Source organism: Aulostomus chinensis, chromosome 4 (genome assembly GCF_037954235.1).
Source record: "Aulostomus chinensis isolate RoL2024-O1b breed Wild chromosome 4, RoL_Achi_v1.0, whole genome shotgun sequence".
NCBI lineage: Eukaryota > Metazoa > Chordata > Actinopteri > Syngnathiformes > Aulostomidae > Aulostomus > Aulostomus chinensis.
In genome coordinates, this window is record NC_141323.1 from 28,324,273 (window position 1) to 28,344,171 (window position 19,899).

The 19,899-nt window shown below is 42.6% G+C and overlaps 2 non-coding genes and 1 pseudogene across 2 annotated transcripts; all 3 read right to left on the reverse strand.

Moving 5' to 3' along the window:
- Nucleotides 1–497: 497 nt before the first annotated feature.
- On the reverse strand, nt 498–606 carry LOC147265276 (5S ribosomal RNA; annotated as a pseudogene).
- Nucleotides 607–18,157: 17,551 nt separating this feature from the next.
- On the reverse strand, nt 18,158–18,230 carry trnak-uuu (transfer RNA lysine (anticodon UUU)). The gene has a single exon. It is a non-coding gene; the product is annotated as a tRNA-Lys (tRNA).
- Nucleotides 18,231–18,473: 243 nt separating this feature from the next.
- On the reverse strand, nt 18,474–18,546 carry trnaf-gaa (transfer RNA phenylalanine (anticodon GAA)). The gene has a single exon. It is a non-coding gene; the product is annotated as a tRNA-Phe (tRNA).
- Between the last annotated feature and the right edge of the window lie 1,353 nt (nt 18,547–19,899).

Sequence of the window (19,899 nt, forward strand, 5' to 3'; positions counted from 1 at the left end):
GAAAAGGTGTGTGAGGGAAGCTCGCTCATGCTGGTCCCCAAACACTCAAAGCGGCCCTTTCCTCACAATGAAACCAAAAAGCTTACAGCAACTGGTATTTCCAGGCGGTCTCCCATCCAAGTACTATCCAGGCCCGAACCTGCTTAGTTTCCGAGATCAGACGAGTTCAGAATGGTATGGCCGTAAGCCCCTGACTCTGACACACATGGGCTCTATATCCATTTCACACACTTTACAACCTCAGAAAAAAAGTGATGCGCAACAGCCTCACGGTCTTTTCACACGCCAAATACGTGTCCTGTCAATAAAAGAAAAGAATGTTGATGTCATCGAGAGAAAAGTACTGCATCTGCCATCTGTCTTATTCAAATTAACCACTGCATGACATTCCATTCCAAAGCTGCGGAGGGCGCTTCAAGAAAAGGTGTGTGAGGGAAGCTCGCTCATGCTGGTCCCCAAACACTCAAAGCTGCCCTTTCCTCACAAAGAAACAAAAAAGCTTACAGCATCTGGTATTCCCAGGCGGTCTTCCATCCAAGTACTAACCAGTCCCGACCCTGCTTAGCTTCCGAGATCGGGCGTGTTCAGAGTGGTAAGGCCGTAAGCTCTTGACTCTGACATACATGGGCTCTATATCCATTTCACTCACTTTACAACCTCAGAAAAAACGTGATGCGCAACAGCCTCAGGGACTTTTCACACGCCAAATAGGTGTCCTGTCAATATAAAGAAAAGAATGTTGATGTCATCTAGAGAAAAGTACTGCATCTGCCTTCTTCAAATTACACGCTGCATGACATTCAATTTCAAAGCTGCGGAAAGGCGCTTCAAGAAGAAGTGCGTGAGGGAAGCTCGCTCATGCTGGTCCCCAAAGACTCAAAGCTGCCCTTTCCTCAAGCTGAAGTTAAAAGAATTGCAAATTAATCCTTCACAGGTACTTGTTCACAGAGATGGATGAAATAAAAATTGAATATATTCTAGTATTATAAAAATACAATGAACAAAATTATTAACAATGAGTAAGAGGATTTTCAAAACAAAACAAACAGTGTCTTTCTTGGTTCTGAACTTTCGTTTCACTGAAAATAAAAATCTTTTTTAGTTGGATAGTTTCACATAAAATACCCTCAAGTCATCCTTTACACCTCAATTGTAAGGAAAAAAAGTTTCCTCTACAAAAGATAACCCTTTTGTTTTTTTAAAATATACATCATATTTAATCCCTTTCAGAATCCTTAAGTTACCTTCTAAACCGGTATTCTTTAATTTACAACAACTAAAACTCAATATTTTACCTGTGGGCACACACACATTCATATGAAACACCTTAAATTTAATTTTTACCTGTTTCAGGCCTGTTTATTGAAGCTCCTGTGCGGTCGGGGCTTCACAACTGTAATGGCCGCTTCACTCGCAGCTGAGCACACAATAAAAGCAAGTGCATGTGTATGTTAGTCCTCAAAAATCCAGGGTTTTATTAGAAGGGGGAGAACGGGAATGGAGGATGAGAGTCTGAATGGTAATGGCAATGGCGGTGGAAGTCACAATCCAAACACTCACACGCAATGGCGGGACAGCGAAAGTCACGAAGAAGAAAACACAGCAGGACAGGGCACAGCAGAACAGCAGAGCCATCGGATGGAAACCCGTCTCTCTCTCTCCAATGTCCGTCTCCTTCAAGCATATTATCTTAATTTAGCCACAATTATCAAACATTATCTCGTGTCGAATTCGCATTACCTTTACTTTCGCTCCAAACATATTACAACGCTAAAGCTACGATCTGCAGGCACATTAGCACGGAATGCTATCCCTAGCTAGCACGTCGCTAACCATGTACACATCCAGTCTCTTTTCACTATAACAGTTAGATAAAGCGCAAATACAGGCATAAATATTCACCTCTCGAAGGTCACACAGAAGTTTATATCAGGACCACCAGTCGTCGACCTCCAAAATAAACTTAAATGCTCTCCACACAAACGATGCCTCCCCTCTTAACTCTCTGATCATTGCCTCTGTTTCTCTCCCCATGCGCGCTAACTACTCACCTCACAAACCTGCGCCACTAGTCCCACCCCTTACACAGTAACTTTCCTCTCATTGGCTTTTGCGGTCTTAATACACCCAAAGATAAGACAGGAATGAAATGATTGACAGGTAACAATTGAGGTTACATATAAACACGGCTTCTTCCCCTCTCCTTATTCTCAGATCACTGATCTTTTACAGACTCAGAGAACTTAAAGACCTTTATATGAATTTATTTTTTAACTGTAAATAGTTTTACTTTTTAAATGTTACATATTATATTTATGCTTTTAACCTGCTCACATTATAACCAATTTTAAAGATCATGAACTCTATTTATTTTTGAACTTTTTAACACATCTCTTTCTGCTTTTTATGCGATGTAATTTATTTGATTTTTGTACAGGGCTACGTGTTGTATGATAACAAGAGTGTATATTGTTTACAATGTGTTACAGTCAATGGGTGGCACGGTGGTACCGTTGTTAACAGTGTCGCCTCAAAGCAAGTTCAAGTCCTGGCTCGAGCACAGGTTCTTTCTGTGTGGTGTGTGCATGTTCTCTCCGTGCCTGCGTGGGTATTCTGTCTGCAATGGACTGGCTACCTGTCCAGGGTGAAACCTGCCTCTCACCTGAAAGCCACTGGGAAAGGCTCCAGCCTCCCCCTGCAACCCTTAACAGAAATAAGCTGGGATGCATGGAAGTATAGAAAGCGGATACAATGAAGCGCATACAAATTTTTCGAATGCATGAAAAAGTCTCACCTTTTGTTTTTTTCATATTGGTTAGTTTGGAAGCATGGAATTTCTGACAAAGCCTAAGTTTGTATTGTTTATTCACTGATTTTTCTGACAATTTACAAACAAAGCTTTCAAAACTGAGAGGACAAGCAGTGGTGTTTAAGATCAACACCCAACATGGGGCTTGAACCAACAACCCTGAGACTAAGAGTCTCATGCTCGACTGACTGAGCTAATCAGGTTACGTCAGTGTAAGTCCCATAGCATGAAGCGGTCAGAGTGAGAGACTCACAGTCCTGTGAGTGATCACCCACCCATCTATCCATCCATCCATCCATCCATCCATCCGTCCATCCATCCATCCATCCATCCATTTTTCCGCTTATCCTGTTAAGTGTCACAGGGTGGGGCTGGAGCCTATCCCAGAGGGGACATTACCTTGGACAGGTCAGTGGTCCATCGCAGTCCACCGCAGCCAACAAATATTGACAGACAACCATTCACACTCACAGCCATACCTACGGTCAATTTAGAGTTGCATTTCCATTTGCATGTCTTTGGACTGTGGAAGGAAGCTGGAGTACCTGGAGAGAACCAGCACAGGGAAAACAGGCAGACACTCTCAGGATTTATTCCAATGAAGCGCCTAAAAAAGGAGTGTTGGAACTCACTCAGATGAATGAGACATTATAAGCCATCAAATATATACATGTAGATATAGTGTTGGAGATCCAAAAAAACAGGGAGAAAAGAGAAGAGAAGAAGAAGAAGAAAAAAACAGCTTCTTTGACCAGATAACATAGTTGTCTATTTCAATGTTTGAGGTCTGAAAAAATAACTGATTAACTGTGAAATGTGATGGACAGGCAAGTACTTACTAGGATCAGGGCAGCTGGAAGATAGGCTCCTGCATCTGTAGGCAATATCAGAGACAAAGAAAAATCAACACAAATGAGCAGGCACTTGAACGATGCTAAAACCACTCTTTTTTAAACAAATACAACCACAGCTCCTGATCTATGGCCTTAAGTACACTGTAATCATGCCATCAGACAGACTCATGCCAGAGCAGTAGCCTAGCACAAGATGGAGGAACGTAATTGCATGTAAACACAGTCAGTGTGCACTCATCTTAATATGAACCGACTTAACTGTTGTGTGACACGTATATTGTGTGTACTGTAAAATGGTTCAGACTATCAGAAAGCTTCATGAATTCACAGGCAAAATACAGATGTCGCACACATTAATTTGTGGAGGCTCGAGATGTAAAAAGAAAAGTCAACTCTCTGTGTTTTTTGGATTAATTTGCAAGCATTTTCAACATTTTGGCTAGCTGCTAAATCTGGCTAGCATGATGTGCACCGAGTGTAATTATCAATGCAAATGTGGCAGGATGAGAGGTCCCATCCTAGCAGTGAGACTGGTTGGTGATGCCTGACTTGGCTTGTACCATCATTAGCCAACCAGTGTGAGGCGCTGCTCTATAAATAGGGGCAGCATCTACCTGGTCAATCTCTTGCTCTTGGGGTCCGCGGTCCTCCCACTTCCTGGTCACCTCGCTTCCGCCTCTGATCGCCTCACGTCTGCCTTCTCGCCACCGTCTGTGCTGGTATGTAGCAGTAGCTCCCTGTAGCTCGTGTTGCATGCTGATCATGCACGTTTTTCATATTCACGTGTTTAATTGTAGGCGTCCGGCTTTTGGGACACGGTCCCTTAATCGCCGCTAGTGGGGAAACACCCCCCCCCCCCCGCCGATCTGACGTGCAGAGGCTGTTTGCCACAGCATACTAGCTGTGAAACCCTTTGCTCTGCATGCATGCCGTGACACTGAGGAAGAACTAGCTGCTACTTTGCTACCGGGCGCTGTCTTGCCAGACTATCCTGCTTTGCCAGATGCTCCTGCTTTGCTCTGGCTGCTGTTTTGCTACAGACTACGCTGTTTTGCTACAGACTACCCTGCTTTGCTCTGGCTGCTGTTTTGCTACAGACTACCCTGCTTTGCTCTGGCTGCTGTTTTGCGACAGACTACCCTGCTTTGCTCTGGCTGCTGTTTTGCGACAGACTACCCTGCTTTGCTCTGGCTGCTGTTTTGCGACAGACTACCCTGCTTTGCTCTGGCTGCTGTTTTGCTACAGACTACCCTGCTTTGCTCTGGCTGCTGTTTTGCTACAGACTACCCTGCTTTGCTCTGGCTGTTTGGCTACAGACTACCCTGCTTTGCTCTGGCTGTTTGGCTACAGACTACCCAGCTTTGTTACAGGCTCCTGCTCTATTAGCCTGCTCTGCTACTAGCCTGTTCTGCGACCTACTGGCCATCTACACATGTTTTGCTTGTTTGTTTGTTCACTGTTTACTGTGTTCACTGGAGTGCTCTGCTTCTGCGTTAATGAATTGGAATCCGCTGTGTGTTGAACTGGAGGTTGTTGCAGTAATTCACCTTGTTTAACCAGGGTCTGCCAGATCCTGATGTCCACCGTGTGGCGCCACTGAACTGTACTTCATGGTGCTCTGAAGGTTTGGATCTGCATTGTTTCCCATTCCTCCGCTTGGGCTTCAGGGTGTAGCAAGCTGCTGGACGGCTATCCGTTAGCTCCCTGGTCTAGCAATGGAGAAATGAACTCGTTTCTGGTTATTTTGGGTTGTATTATTTTTCCTTGCTAATTTGTTTTTAATAATTAAATCTTGTTTCTCGAATTAATTTTTAAATTGTGGTTTGAGTTTGGTTCTGGTTTGTGTTTTTTTTTTTTTTAGTTTTGGTGTTAAATTATAATTCTTGTCATTTCGTTTCAGGTACTGGGAGCTCACGGTCCTGGCGTCGCTTTTCCTCTTGTGTGCTGTGCACCCCTGTTTTGCTTTAATCATGTGTTTTTAAATGTGATGTCCCAATTGATCAGGGTGTCTTCTGCCTTGGGATCCCTCACCCCCACTGGTAAGCTCCAGACTTGTTTAGATTCATTCTTGTTCTTTTTAATCTGCTGGCCTGTTTACAATAAAATATTTTTGTCATGGAACCACGTCTCCTGCCAATTAGTAAATGAACCTGTGAGTGCCTTTTGGTCGGTACGTTAACTATTTCCTTGGGCAAAATTCCCAAGGTGGCGTTGTCCGGCTTTGGTCACTATTATATTTTAATAAGTGCACCCCCCACTCGTGTGTGTCGCCACACAAACTGGAAACTTCACTTAGCCTCCACTGGCCTACAGACTTTGCGCCAGTGTCTCCAATAAATGCAATCGCTACTCACCAAATGACTGTGATTGAGATGGATGACGAAAACCAAGGCTCTGGCCTCACATGTACAGATCAGGAGATTCTCCTTGCGTCCATCAGGCAAAGATACTGCATGATACTGTTTTATTTACAGTGAAGTACTGTATTTTAGCATTACAGCATAGTTCTGTTAAACAGTCATGGGGTGTAATTTAACAGATTCCTATTAGAATTAACGGCAAAGTACTGTATTTTTATAAACGGTGATACTATTGAAATCTTGTAGTAAATTTACAGCAGTTGCTTGCAGTGTACAAGTCCCACCGCTTTCATAAAATTCATCACTGCATTCAGGACGACCCCTGCTACTCGGCTGCGGTGGGCGGGAGGAGGCTCAGGCCCAAACAACGCTGACTGCAGCTTTAATTTAATCCTAGGTTGATGTAATACTCTGATAAATCAGTGGTATTTATTTCATGATTTTCACAGGAATAAATTAAGAATAAAATGCCAGTTCATGGTTAAGCTAAAATTTACATAAATAAGTATTTGTCATGAAGAAGAGATTAAAATGTAAATAAAATTTGTTTAAAATTAGTAACTTTCAAAAAACATCATTTCACGGGGTGTGAATGTCTTTAAAAAATGTTAAAGTAATTCTATTACGTTAGGTTACGTGCGTGAGTTCATGACCTTTAGTGTTTACACTTCCGGGAGAAACGAGCGCGAGGAAGGAGCATCGTGTAATGGCGTAACGTTATCGGAGTTTGGAGACTGTGTCGTCGGAGAGGAGTTTTTATCGGTAACGGACTGTGAACTGTAATTGACCGACGTGATCGGAGTGCGTGAGTCGGATTCTCCGCCACCGATTGTGTTTTGAGCACCAGGCAAGTCCAGTTACAGAAGCTAGCGGGAGCTAGGCTAACGCTGTCCACGCTGAAGGGAGACGCCGCTGCACGGACGGGACAGGAGCTTCGGATAGTCGCCTCGGGAGAGAGTCGTTAACGGAGGACGCGTCACTACTGCCGAGTCACGGAGGTCTGTTGCTGCGGGCTGCTGCGAGCGGGACGGTTGCTGCCATAACGAGCGAGGGATTCATCGGCTGCGGTCCGGTATTGTTGACTTCACCGACACACGGGGGGATCTGGTAAAGGTTTCCATCATGAGCTCCAGCTAAAGCGGGCCAACGAAAGTAAACAAGAGTGCACTCGAAATAAAATTAGACAGTTGAAAGAGAGACAAACAATATACCCCGGGATTCTTTTTATTTTCTAGTCTTGTTTATTCAAGGTTTGAATGTGTTTTTCTGCAAGCTTTTAATACATTTTCTAAACTGAAATCTTGTGTTGTTTCATTGAATTTGTGTGTTGTTACTGAAGCTTTACAGCAGAGTTTAAAGGTCAAGTGTACTCCCCATAGCCTCCATTTGAATATTTAAGAGTGAGAATCATACATTGCCCTAGATTGATATTCATTATTCCAGATGGGACTTTTACCATACAAGATATTTGAAATGAGTTAGTGTTCCCTGTAAGCCTAAGGTGGGTTTTAATATTGGAGCCGGTGGTAAAAGGGTTACATTTAGAAATCTAAACCCCTGCTACCATGAGCACACATGGAAATAAAGACTCAACTGACCGCTCGGTCTACTTCAGCTAGCACACTGAACAATACTGTTGTTTACTTGCTAGCTGATAAGTGAGCAGCTGATGTTTGCAATAACATTGAAATAAACTAAAAATAGAGTCAATAGCTCAAATCCTATCACCACCAAAGGAGCCACGTCTTTAACACTTCAATCTCATAGCGACTCCTCAGGATTTCTTCTTCTCTCCATTGCATTTTGTAGGAGGCTCCTGCCGGTCCACACTGCCTTCCCCCTAACAGATTCAGCTACTGAGACTAAAGTTCGTTAGTGAGCTCAATGCATAAAAGTGACGTAATATTTGTTGAAAACTAAACAGGCGTGAAGCTGTAACCTCACATGAACACTTGAAGTCTAGATTTCAGCTGCATGTGAAGAAATCAGCATAAAATCCTTGTGTTGGTGTTTAAACCTGGACTACCAGAACCAGGCTAAGAGGTGTTTGTCTGTTAGCTGTGAAGCAAACTGAAACATGAAGGCTTTGAGGGTTTGTTCTCAACACAAAGAAAGATTCAATGCTCAAACTGCCAACTCTGTAAAAAAAAAAAAAAAAAAAAAAAAAAAATTTACAAATCTGTTTATTTCTTCATGAAGATCTTAATGAGGCAATCAGCACCAGAGCACTAAAGTTAAAATTAGTAACACCGTCACTAACAATGGATTTATTTGACCCAATGTAGTTTTCCTGATCAAATATAGTTTTCATCAAAATATAGTATTTTTTTTATAATTAATTATTTCCCAATATGCAATGTCACATAAATGAAAAAATGGAGGACCCTATAAAATGACCTGACGTCAGTGTTCAAGGGTGAAGTCATTTTTGGAATGAAGAAGAGTTCATCCAGCTTTTTTTGCCTCGTGTCTCTGAACCAGCTCATTTGTTGTGTCCACGCAGAGACAGAGAGGATGAATGTGATCGTGGAGAAGTCCTTTTGTTCTTCAACTTGTCCAACTTGATGGTGAGTCTCCTTTTATCAAGGATTACTGAATGCTTGTGTTATTCATGGCATTGTTAACACTTTATAAACCCTTCATTCAGAGCTGTAAAGAACCTTTAACCTCATATCCCAGACATCAAAGTGGGCCACTAACTGGTGAGATGAAGCTATGCTATGCTGCTACATTCTGAAGAGGTAAAGTAGCAGGTTCTGAGAGTGATGGCTAACCTGGATGTGTTTGTCTCCTACTTTAATATCAACGTCCCAACTTGGAGCTCTGACCACCTCCAGCTTTTTGTTCCTGTTTCTGCTTCAGTCAACAGGGAACTCAAACCTGCAATAGAATCATCAACAACAATGGAATAGAAAACAGAGGAAGACAAAATATCATAAACTTACAAAGCTGAGAAATGTTCATGAAGAATAAATGCACACATTATGATTGAGGCCAGAAACTAAAACTCCACACCAAATGTATTTTGACATGTAGGGATAATGAACTTGAATGTGTTGAAAAAGCAGATAAATGAATCCACTATCACAAGATGGCGTCACAGATCCTGATGCTCTGTGCAGGAAACACCAAGCAAAACATGACTAAAAAGCTCCCGTTGTTCCCTCCATGAAAAACTGTGGCACTGATGAGAAGAAGGATCCCAGCGTCCTCTGAGGTTCCATCGCCTCACCATTCGGTAGAAGGATGATAGGGTCGGCACCAGGAGAAACCCTTGTGTCTCCGATGCAGGGAGGATGGAGCACTGAAGAGGACACATTGTGGCGTCCTGAAGAGGACATTTGGTGGAGCCTGAGACAGCAAACATCATGCCGCCCTTCATCAGAAGAACCACAGCACCAGAAGAAAGAATCCTGGCAGTGACGACAGGGAGGATCAGGGTGTCCTCCTCACCACCACCTTTAAACCTTCAAATGAACTTTCAAAAGCTTCAGAGTGGAGAATGATTTTTTTTAAACCTTTTTTATTGTTTTTCCTTTAATTCTCATTTGTGCGATTGTCTGATTCATTAGAAATAAACACTGTCTGCTGGGTTTAAGTTGACTGTGATTCTCTTTTTGCATGCAAGTTGAAAGTTATGCCAATAAAAACCACAAGTATTTGAAGACCAAAGGAAGAACCCCCAAAGTCAGGACCCTGAGATCAAAGTGATCGCTCTGATCTCAGAGGTTTGGGATATTTCACATCCCATGGCCCTTCAAATAAGAGCCCTGTGTCACTGTCTACAAGTTTTAAACCGTATTTGTTTGTGAAAATTAAAACCAGACGTCCACTGTGGTCCTTTTTACACGGTAAGTAAAGCCCAGATGCCATGGTGGACCTGTTAGCACCCTGGACTTTGAATCCAGTGACCTGAGTCCAAGTCTCAGTTCCAGCAGGTTTCCTGCAGCCTTCAGAAGAGCTGCTATGTTTCTCTGTAGTTAACAAAGTGATGCTCTCAGCAGGTTGAGGGCACCACCAACAAGTGAGGTTATGAACCTCTGACTTGTAGGAAGAAGGTAGGAGATCTCCAACAGGATCCTTCTTTCCTCTGTCCTCCTTGGATCTCATGGATCATCACAGTCAAGTGGAGACCCAAGCTCCTGGATGGATGTGGCACTCAGGAATTGCTGAGTTTTCCAGTTGATTTTGTTCCATCCATGGTTCAGGAGCAGGATTCCTCCTGGTTAACCTTGTATCTGTGGACCCCAACTGTGTGTTTTTGGAGAATTTTTCATGTCATGTCAAGAAATCAGGCTGGTGGGTTTTTCAATGAGAGAAATTCTGGTAACTTAATTATGTGGCATGTTTGTTGAAGCAGTAATTAACTGATAAATTAAGGAAGGCCTGGCCAGTCTTTGCTCACAGGTCATACGATGTAGTTAGAAGGTCCTGAATAAATCTGGAGTTCCATGATTTCCTTGTGGTTCATGTTCCTTTTGGCAATGTAGTCTGGAACAAGAGCAAGATGAACCTCCAAATAGCAACAGTTTGGATTGCAGGTGATGTCAAGTTGTATTTTGAGGAAACTCCTCCTTGTGTTTGGCTCCATGGTGAAATGGTGAGCACTCTGGACTCTGAATCAGTGATCAGAGTTCAAGTCTCAGAGGGACCTTCCTGTCTGGAATGTGTCCCATGGAACAAACTGATAAAGAGATATTATGTGGTTCTAATGTTCTGGTTCATTTCTTGTCCTTTAGAAAAATTAAATTCATTTCTTACTGCCATGAACACAGACTGTGTGTTTAATGTTAACAATAAATGCAACAACTCAGGAGCCAGTCGCTCGTGTGGAAAAGTTCTACTTTGTCAATGAATTAATTCATTTCATATTGCAGTCTGCAACTTTAAGTTTCTGTCAGGATGGCCGAGCGGTCTGAGGCGCTGCGTTCAGGTCGCAGTCTCTCCTGGAGGCGTGGGTTCAAATCCCACTTCTGACAAAGGATGTTTTCTCCACATTCCTATGCATCCACAATGGAAACTTCCAAACCAAGTTGAAGCTGCTCTCCACTGATGGGAGTGAGTGGTCGTCTGCCAAAGTGGGTTGAACTGGCAGCAGAGGAGGCAAACGAGTTTCCCTGTGACGTTCCAACATTGGCCTGGTTTCCTCCAACATGGAGCAGCCACCAAAATCTAACTACAAATGTTGGATCAAAGTCTACAGAAGAAATGCATTTTCTTTCAATTCACATTTTGTCCATTAACTTCATAATCAGAGTCGTCATCTCATCACATGACTGAAGTTTGGGTTCTGTATTGGTGGTAAAATATCCTTCCATGCCCCTCACTAGTTTGCACACAGAAAAGCATATTTTACTGGTTTCAAATCTCTTAGCCTGTTCTCTCTCTTAAACCAGCTGTGGCAGCTTTCATTGTGTGATTGATTTTAAAATATAAATATGGAACTGAACCATTGGAATAGGATTTTAGGACATTTGAAGGAATGTAAATCTCCTGTTGAAATGTTGCAGTGTGCAGCTGAGGCTCTCTGGCAGTGGCACAAGGAGCCAAACTTGGCAGAACCTGGACCCTCCTGGAGGAGAACCACAGGTGAGGGCCTTCTTGGCTCCAGATTGATGGAAATCAAGTGTCTGAGGCTGTTAGCAGCCATGAAGTTGATCTGGTTGGGCACTGGTATTTTTTCTTGCTGCAGCTCAGGAGTGATTCAGGAGAAGAGTTTCAGAACAGCCAAGGTTGGGGACTGGAATTTTAAAATTTCCCCTGGAACCAGACAACCTTGGGAGGGAAAACCTCACATCATAGCCACTCAGATGCAGCAGCAGAAAGAAGCTGTCATCTACCCTGACAGTCAGAGCATCAAGTCAAGGAAACATCAACCATCTTGGAGTTCCAAACCTTCACCTGTCAGATTCAGCTACTTCTTATTGTGGGACTTGAAATTTGAACACAATGGAATTTGGACAAGGAGTTTTCCTTCAAGTCCAAACATCATCGTTCAGCCTCCAACCAGAGGTCCATCAGTTATCATGGGAGCCACATGTGGAGTCTGGATTCTTTTCTAGAATGTGAAGGCAATGACAGTCCTGCCAAGTGACATCACTGACATGAATGGATGACTTCAGTCACATGACTGGATGACTTCAGTCACATGACTGGATGACAGTGTAGATGCCAATGTAGAGGTTGGGGAAATAGTCTCTGAGAATCCAGCTTGAACCAACACCCTCCTTGTTCTTCAAAAACCCAAACAGCGACCATCAGTCTCCCTCCAATCCTGTACTTGGGTTCAATGTTGCTGTTCCATTTAGCAGCAGTAGGTGTCGCTGTGATACCAGGTTCAGTTCAAGATTCCCAACTCCAGCTCATGTTGGTGACCTCAGTGGCAGGGTAAAATGGCGCTTCAGTGGATCATGTGGATCAACTCATGTCTGTCCTCACTGCTCCACAGGTCTGTCAAATGTTCTGTAAAATATTTTGACCACAGCAGAGATGCTAGATTAGGAGTTGATGGGAGTTGTTGCAGATACCAGTGTCCAAAGTCCAGCTTGAACCCAGTTTGTGCACTTATTTGTCAAGCTAGCAGAGATTCTTTTCACTGTGTGTTAATTTTGACAAGAATTTTTCCTTTTGTTTTAGTTATCGTCAGTCATCGAAGACTGGATTCAGTTAAATTCCCATCTTAGCCTTTTAGTTTAGAACAGTTTTAGTTAAAATTTAGTCTTTTGTCTTAAGTTTTAGTCTCATTTTGGTCTGAAGCAATGTTTCATTTTCCTGAGATGTTGCAAAGGGATATGTGATGTTCTATAAAACTCCATACAAAGCAAACATGAAACTGTCATTTAAACTGAGATTGAAGCACATTGCTCTTGTCAATAAGGATCATGATCATAATAATGAAACGTCAGAAGCCTGTTAGAAAAAGTGCAAGTTCTTGTTTATTTTCTATATTTGACTGACAAGCCACAAGAGTAAAGCTCCAGCTGCGGGATGGCGGGCCTTCAGGTGTCTTTTCAAACTGGTCGTGTTTTTTCCACTAATCTAAGATCCACAACGCTCCCCATCCTTGTCAGGAACAACACACTCCGTCTTCTGTTCAGCAGGATGATAACAGAAATGCGTCCATAAATCCGCTCGTCTTTTTCTTCCAACTTTCCACGCTGCCGCCACAGGTGAAGGTCTGCTGCTCGTCTACACAGCGTCTCTGCAACGTGCACTGACACACCGCGGAGGGCGGGGCGGGTGTGGGGTCGGGGCCGCCAATCAAAAAGTCGGACTGAGAGGTCAAATTAGTTTTGAGATGATTAATTGGTTAAAAAGAAAAGAAATCAAGGCATTAAGGATGGTTGTAACCCTGAGAGTCCGGCCGGCCACCGTCATCCTTTTCATCACGTTTTTACTCGTCAGCTTATAGTGAACAGCGATTTTGTTTTAATGTTCGTTGTCAGTACTTATTAGTATAGTATAGTATTTAAGTTAAATAAAGTGTAGTCAATGAAAAATTTTCCTTTCAAAATTAACACTGCTGCCAAGCTAAAGTGACTTCTGTCAACAAAGGTAAACATACAAAAGGATATTTCTACTGTCAGTTCAAGATTTTTATCAAACTCCTTTTTCATAGCTTGAACCTTCCTCTTGTGTTAGCTTTCTGTTCCCATCTCTTATGTTAACAGGTCAGTTTTGACCCACGTCCTCAATCAGCTGTCAAATAAACTAAAAACAATTTTCTATCATCCAAGTTGTTTCCCATCTCTTGGTTTCCTTGTTAGGCTTCCTTATCCATGGAAATATTGATTGGAATATTTTGTTGTGGGCCTCTGGACCTTTTTTTAGTCAGTAAACCCTCGATTTCAGTTAAAAAATGATCAAATGAACCTCAAGAAAATAATAGAAATAAACAAAAGGTTGTTGTGTTTCCTGACCATTACTGAGGGGTGTTAGAACACATCTCTGACATGGATTGGTTTGATTTATTATTCATTTTAATATTATTAACTATTGTAACATCCATGGTGTTATGGGTCAGTTTCGACCCTCATATATTTACTTCAAGAAAAAGGAAAAAAGTATCTTTTTCAGCAACAGAACTTTAATACAAACACAAAATGAAAAGCAGAACAAGCCAGAACACAAAATATGGATTTGCAAGGTCAAACAAACAACAACCAGTCAAGCAAACCAAACCAACAGAAACCAACGACTGGTTCAAAACCAGTAAAAAACAAAAATAGAGGAAAAGTCTCTGTGTGTAAGAACATGCATGTGTATGTGTGTGTGTGTTTAGATGCGTGTGTGTCAAAAACTGACACACTTCATTTTTTGACAACATGAGCCAACAGTGGTGGTGTCTGTCAAAGAGGTGGAGCTCTGTCCTTCACCTGCAAGATTTCAGCAGGCAGCTCAGGTCTAGTTTTCTTCACTGTGCCACCATGATAAGTTTCCTCCTGAGAAGTTCTTGTCCAAGGTCATAGCTGGTAAAAGAATTGTCACAGTGATACTGGGACCCTGCAGTCCAGTCGTCATATCCAGGACCACACTGGACATGGCCGTCTTTGTTTGTTTTGTTGTTGTGCAGGTCGATGGGAAAACGAGGCCAAATGAGAATCCCCTGAAGCTCCCATGACTGGGAGAGGAGCTGCTGTCAGTGGGTTGCTGACAGTGCACTTCTGACTTCAGGTTTGGCTCTAATTGTTGCTTTATCATCTTATTTTGATCACTGGGTCCAGACAGACCCTCACTATTTTATCATTCAGTGAAAAACATTTGTTTGTTTTATTTTGTTGAACTAGAGGTTCCTGCCAAAGTCAGAAAGCCTTGATGCAATAAACAAATTGATGTGCTTCTTTGATGCATTTAAAACCTCCAAACAGGTCACACAGGAGGAAGGTTGAATCATGTGACCATCATTCTAACAGCTGTTGACCTTGTTTGAACTATTTGATGGTGCTAAATATTGACAGCTTGCTAACATTAACTAGCTAACGTTGCTAGCTAGCTAATATTATTTTCTAACTTCAGGCCTAAATTTGGGATTGATTGTTAAAATTGTTCACCTCACCTTTGTCAGCACCAGGTTTTGTCTTGATGATGTCATTGTAACTGCCTTTCTGATTCTAAAATATAATGCATCCAAGAATAAAAATGTAAAACTGCCCCTCCATGGAAATATCATATTTAATATATTGCAATATTCTTTTCCAGTATACTTCACTATATTTTTGTTTTATCAGAGAGACTTTAATGTCTGTCTTTGGTTTCTAAACTCTGACTCTCCTGTTATTGGTGCTGACTGAATTCTACCACCTGACAGACTGGGAAGGCTCATATTTGTGATGGATCCATAAATATAGGAAGGTCTTGTTTCAATGAATTCGTGTGAGATAACTTGTTATTTTGTTTGTGGTTGTCATGGTGACTCGTGGTGTCGGGGCTCCATTGACGATGGCATTTTGTCGTGGTTGTGCACGTGTGCAACTCAAGATGAACGTACTCACAGTTGATTGAAGCAACTCAGATCAGCTGTTCTGGAACCAGATAGTCAGAGTTTCCCATCTCAGAGTGTCAACTCAGGAGTGATTGAGGAGAGGAGTTTCAGAACAGCCACAGTTGGGGGACTTCCATCCAGCCATCCATTTTCTATCCCTGTGAGGGAGTTCAGGGATCTGGAGCTGCTTCGTTCAGGTGGATCCAGAACACAAGATGGGTGTCAGTCAGGACACCAGAAGGAGACCAGCATCTGGAAGGTGAAGTGCTTTAATCTGACACCGTTGTGTCAACAGTTCTGAAATAAGAACAAAAATAAACAGTATTATTTCCACCTCATACTCCTGCATATATTCAAGTGAACAGGGAACACAAATTCATGCACAACTTCTCCTGTGTGTTCATCCACAGTCACTAAACAACAACCAAACCAAACAAAAGGGGGTTTGCTAGCGTGGAGTGCTGAGGTAGAAAGGAGCTGTACAAATTGAGTCCTTTTACCATTTCTTTCCTGGCTGCTTCTGGCAGCGCTGTCGTCACTTCCTGTGACAGTGGGAGGGAAAGGGGTCCCCCTTCAGAATAAGTTTTATATCATTATGTTACTTCCTCTTCAACATGCCTTTAGCAGACCAACTCCCTGAATAGCACAGTGAGGTAGTGTGGCCGAGCGGTTTAAGGTGCTGGATGAAGACTCCAGTCTCTGAGGAGACACAACTTCTTGCATGTTGGTGCCCCATCACACACAACAGGTGCACTTGTACTCTTTTCACCTCTGACCCACAAACATTCCACCAGTGAACGTCCAGAAATTGAAGCATAAACAGTTCAGCAACAATGAATTCTTCAAATCCTCCTCTGAAATAAGAGATGAATCTTTACCTGCTGAGGCCTGCTTCAGAGAAAATTGTGAAACCTTCAACACTCACATTCCTGTTCTTGTCACAATCCTGCTCTCCTCAATCAAGGCCTGTTCAATAAATGGTAGAGCAGAGTGGAGCAGAGGAAGCGTGCTGGGCCCAGAACCCAGAGGTTGATGGAACAAAACCATTCTCTGCTGAAAGAAAGGAGCAAAATAAACCTGATTGTTTTGAAATGTGAGTCTGTTAAAAAGAGGTGGAAATGGTGATGTGGTCAGTTGTCCCTTTTGTTTTATTACAGAGACCTCATTGTTAATGAAATAATTTTAATTCTTTACTTGAAGTTTCATGCTGTTTCGACTGAAAAAGGCGAGTTCCTGGAGAAGATCTTCCAGGGCGTCCAGGTTAAAGCGGTGCCCCAGCTGGCACCAGGATCTGACCCAGGTCCTGCATGTGAGATACTGTCAGTTCTGTTCTGCCCTGCTCACAACCACAGGCTGGTGTTGAGGCCTGCAGCAACCAGGGCCCCAGTCACCAAGTGTATAAAGGCTGGTCATTGTGGCAGTGGGAGGAGTCAAAATGAAGACAGACCAATGTGAGCAGGACGTGACTGCAAAAGTAAGAAGAACTTGACCATGTTTCCTACAGTACCCAGGAGGCTTGGTAGTTGTTGAAGGAAGCTCCAAAAGCAAAGAGCAGACAGCAGGATATAAAAAGAAAAGATCCAGACAATAAAACTACAAGTAGAAACAAGATGAAATACTCAAAGCTTTGGAAAGATACTACAAGGTTGTATATACATTATTATATACACTACTATTCTCCATGACTCCTAAAGAGGGAAAGGAACAATTAGAATGTGGATCAGATCAGCTGATTTCAGTGTTAAGTCCATCCCTCCATCCACTTTCTATTCTTATCCTTTAAGGGTCACGAGGGGGGGGGGGTCCCAGGTGACATTGGGCAAGAGGCAGGGTTCACCCTGGACAGGTCACCAGTCCATCAGGAGAAATTAGGTGGTCAGTATCATGCAACCTAAACTAAAACATTAGTCAGATCAAATTCAGGTTAAAGCAAGAGTCTCCAGATCAAAGTCAGAATTCCTGATGATGTCATCAGGGCTTTGACAGTACCTAGAATTCTGTCTTTGATCTCAGGTGGACATGAAAGAAACACAATTGAGGAAAGTATAAGAGAGCACATTCAGCTTCATTAGAAACTCTTGAACTGTTGAACAGTAGAATTTGTTTGAAACAGTTTACAACACTTAGTGACAGGATTGAAGAGGGAAGATTTTTCTACTTAACATTTAATTCTAACTTCCAAGTCAAGTCAAGTCAATTTTATTTAAAAAGTGCCAAATCACAACAGAAGTTATCTCATGACACTTTACAAGTTTATCTCATGAGATCGGTACCCTGGAAGGTATCACCTTGATGCTTGATGTTCCTGCCTGTTTAAAGGAAGGTTTTTGTCACCACTGTTGCAGGATGTGCTTGCTGATGGAGAATTGTTGGTGTAGATTCATTAAAGGAGTTTGGTACTGGACCTGCTCTACTTGTAAAGAGTCATGAGATAACTTTTGTTGTGATTTGGCGCAATACAAATAAAATTAACTTGACCAGTGTTATTTGTGGTCTTTTGTTAATTTCATGCCACATGAAATTCTTATTGGTCACTTTTCTAGCAACAGTCTCACAGTGGCAAGACAGGAACACTTCTACTTTTAATGATGACAGTTCGTTGAACACTGAACTTCATCCAGTACCATGTTGTCAAACACTGGAACATCCACAGCGCCTGAACAGGGAATTGAACCCTGGACCCTCAGATTAAAAGTCTGATGCTCTACCGTCTGAGCTACTCAGGCTCTTTCTACAACATTTAGACAGGAAAAGAAACACCTGTGAAGGTCAAACTGCTGCTTTCTTGACTTGTTCAATCCTCCATGTTAAAGTCCACCATGCTTTTGATTGGCTCTGATTCTCTGTGGCAAAATCCAACAAGAGGCTCCAAAAATGTCTTGAATGTCATAAGAATGCACAGGACAAGATGTTTGTTTCCTTCATGTCTGCAGTTCCTCCACTGGAAAGTAAAGTCAATGCTGTTCCTCTGCTGAAACCTGGGTTCGGACCAGGGACCTTTAGATCTTCAGTCTAACGCTCTCCCAACTGAGCTGTTTCAGCTCTGAGTGAGGGCCCTGCCTCTCTCATTTTATAATCTCTTCCACTCTCACTAGAACTTAGAGAGGATTTGAGCTTCTGAAGTCATGACACATTGAACAGTTCTACAGGACCATTTTTGATGAATGTCTGAATCACACAAGCCTCTTTTGTTTGTCTTCTTCCCAGTTGCCTCAACATTGTGAGAGCCAATAATTCCACATCTGTACCAGACACACCTCTTGTTGGTGGGTTTTCTGGATCTTTCTGTTCTAAGAGTGTCTTTTATCTTAAATATGCCACTTTCACATGAAAACATCAATAACAGGACAATATCAATACTATTATTGCTGCTGTTGCTGTTGCTGTTGTTGGTTGTCTGTCTGTCTTCCATCCCCCTGTCTTTCTCTCTGCTTGTCTTTCACCCTCATCTTGTTCCCATCTTTTTGTCATTCTCTCCCTCATTTCTCTCTGTCTTTTGTCTTTTCTTCTCTATATTTGTCTTCTGCTGCCCCAGGATCAGCTTCTGTCACTCAGTGGTCCAGAACCATTCTGAAGCCTGATCATGAATGTGAGCCCAGCTCTTGGAACAGGCCTGCTGCCACCACAACTAAGATCCTGCAGGTCACTAGAAACTCCAGTGTCCAGCTGACAAGTGGACTTTCCTCTGATCTGTGGTGGTGCTGAGTTTAGCAAACATCTCCAACAAGAAGATGAAGGAGGCCATCAACTCCTCCAAGCTCAACATCTATGCTGGCTTTACTGGGAGATCAGGAGGTCAAAGCAGATCTTCACCCTCCACCTCAGATGGTTTCTACTCACAGAGATGAGGGACCAGTTCAAACCAGTTACCTGGAGCTCCCTTAAGCCATTGTCCCGTCTCCCCCCCCCCCACCCCCCCCACACACACACAGCCTGTCTTTGGTATAAAATGGTCTGTCAGGTTCTCTCACGTTGGAAGATTTCTCTGACTCCATTGTGAATAAAGAGATTCTTCATCTGACACCTGAGTCTTGATCCACTGATTCCTCTGATCCACCTCTTTCTGCTCCAACAAGGCTGACATGGATCAGGTGGGTCCATGTCATCCAATCAGTAGGTTTCTCTTCTCAATTAATTTTCTACATCCCAGTTTTGATTGATTCTTCTCAGCCTCATGAAGGAGCATCTGATCAGGTGTTTGACTGCTTGTTGGTTGTAATTCCATAGATTTTAATCTCAGGTTTTATAGAATTAATAAGAACATCTTAAAGACCTTTGTCCAACACTTGAAACTCACCTGTCTGTCGAGGCACAACTGGCCTTTGGTAGTGAGGTGGTGGATGCATGTGAATGAAATGAGGCTCTGTTGCTGTGAGGAGCCACTAGAGGGAGACA